Here is a 2,750-nt window from a genome sequence, read left to right as displayed (position 1 = left end):
CACTCACAAAAACACACACACATAAACTAACATACACAGAAAAAAGCACACAAGCACAAATTCACACACATGCACAAACATGCATAAACATACACACAAACAATCGCACAAATATACACTCACAAACACACAAATATAAACAAAAACAAACTCACAAACACGCACACACATACACACTCAAACAAACATAACACACACAATCACACACGCATGGAAACACACGTAAAGACACACTCAAAATCATACAAACACAAACAGAAGCACAACATCAAATAAAAACACAGACACATAAATACACATACACAGACATTCACAAACAAACACACAAACACAAACAAATATACAGACACACACAAACACAAACAGAAACCCACACAAACACTCATAGAAACACTCACAAACTCACACACACAAAATCACACACGCGCAACCACCCACACGCAAGCACACAAACATAAAAAACAGACAAAAATACACACACAAATACACGTATACACATACACATAATCAAACACACAAATGCGCACACAAAGAAAAACATACAATCACACACAAACACACACGCGAGCGCACTCACACAGACACACCCAAAAACACACATACACACTTACACGCACACAAACACAAATACACAACAGCATCAAAAAATGACAATTACAGAGCGCCTTTCACGACCGGAGGACTTCCCAAAGCGCTGAACAGTCGGGGGTCGGGGCCCCAGTATGTGGGAGAGGTGGGGAAGGGGTGGGGGAAGGCATATAAGTGGGAGGGAGATCAAAGGAACGGTAGAAGAGAAGTGTCTTCAGACAGGCCTTGAGGGAGGCAAGGGAGGAAGGGAAGGATCCATGGGATGGAGTTCCAGAGTGTGGGGGTAGAGAGGCTGAAATCCCGGCCAAAGATGGGAGGGCGGGTCGGTTGGGAGACATGGGGCAGCTCGGAGCCCGCTGGACGGAGGGAGCGGGCAGGTTGGTAGTGAGTCAGCGGGTCAGAGAGGGAGGAGGGGGCGAGGCCATGGATGGCCTTAAAGGTGAGGACGAGGATCTTGAACTCGATCTTCTGGACGATGGAGAGACTTGGGCCAGCGTTGGAGTGATGGGGTTGGGCGAGGGTGGGAGTGATGTCGTCGGGCGAGGGTGAGAGTGATGGGGTCGGGCGAGGGGGGGAGTGATGGGGTCGGTCGAGGGTGGGAGTGATGGGGTCGGGCGAGGGTGGGAGTGATGGGTTCGGGCGAGGGTGGGAGTGATGGAGTCGGGCGAAGGTGGGAATGATGGGGTCGGGCGAGGGTGGGAGTGATGGGATCGGGAGGGTGGGAGTGATGGGGTCGGGCGACGGTGGGAGTGATGGGGACGGGCGAGGGTGCGAGTGATGGGGTTGGGGAGCCTGGTGTGTGTGAGTACAGGAGCTGCAGAGTTTGGATGATCTGCAGTTTGTGAAGGGAAGAGTTGGGAACACACACATAAACACAAACACAATCGCACACACTCACAGGAACATACACAAACACACACAACAACAACAATATTTGTATAGCGCCTTTCACGTCGGGAGGACGTCCCAAGGCTCTGACACGCACACAAACACTCACAAATGCACACACAAACACAAAATAAACATATACACAAACATTCACACAAACAAACAGACGCGCACAAACACACACACAGAAACAAATACACACACAATCGCACATACACAAGAAAAACAGAAGCTCACTCAAAAACACAAACAAACTGACTTACAAAAACACCTATGGACACACGTACACAGAAACACGCACACACACACACAGATACGCAACCAGACACACACAAGACACACACACAGGCACAATCGCATGTACTGATACACACACACACACACAGAGATATACACACAGTGTTGTCATGGGTTAATGTTAAAGTATGGTTTAAGAATATAAAATAGAAGTGCAAAGGCTGCAAAGCTCAGTGACTGAAGGCAGAACCCAAAACAATGGGAAGATAAGGTCAGGACGTACAAGGACACAGAAAGTCTGTTCACACTTACATACTGGACAAACGTACTGATCAGGAGAGAATAAAATGTGGTTAAAGGGGGAATTGAAATATATTATGGATATAACAAAATAAGGAGTTGCTTTTTCTTAAAAAAAAAGACAGCTTTGGCTGCAGTTATTAAGGTGTCTTTAAACAAATGTGTGTTAGATATCTCTCGGGAATGGTAGCGGAGCAGTGCGAGACACGAACTGTGACAGAATCCGCTCGGTACCGCTTTGTGTCTTGTGTATTATTTTATTGTTTCCTTTATTTGTCTATTACCTGCTGTTTTGACCTGAATATAGTGACTGAACCCAACCAATTGGTAAACTGGAATAGGATCATTGTAAAGTCGTTGTAAATAGTTGCAAACGTTTCTGACAACAGACACACACACACACATTCAACCGCAAACATAGATACGCACACAGACACCGACACACACGCAGACACACACACTCACAGACTCGCAGACAGAGACACACATACACAGACATGCAGACACACAGATACATTAACACACGTTGAGAGTTTGATGTAAAATATGGCTTGTGGCCTCACACTCTCACACAAATTCCTGTCACAATATTCAGCCGCACTGATCAAACAGTCACAATAAACACATTCAGATATTGGAGTCATTCACACTCTGGAGACACAGTGCGTTACTTACCACAGTCTCTTTATTTTACACTCCGGGTTCCTCAGAGCCTCACACAGTCGCTTCACTCCACA

This window comes from Callorhinchus milii, unplaced genomic scaffold (genome assembly GCF_018977255.1).
Source record: "Callorhinchus milii isolate IMCB2004 unplaced genomic scaffold, IMCB_Cmil_1.0 Scaffold61, whole genome shotgun sequence".
Lineage (NCBI taxonomy): Eukaryota > Metazoa > Chordata > Chondrichthyes > Chimaeriformes > Callorhinchidae > Callorhinchus > Callorhinchus milii.
The sequence above is the reverse complement of the archived record's forward strand: the minus strand, read 5'-3'. Positions refer to the sequence as shown.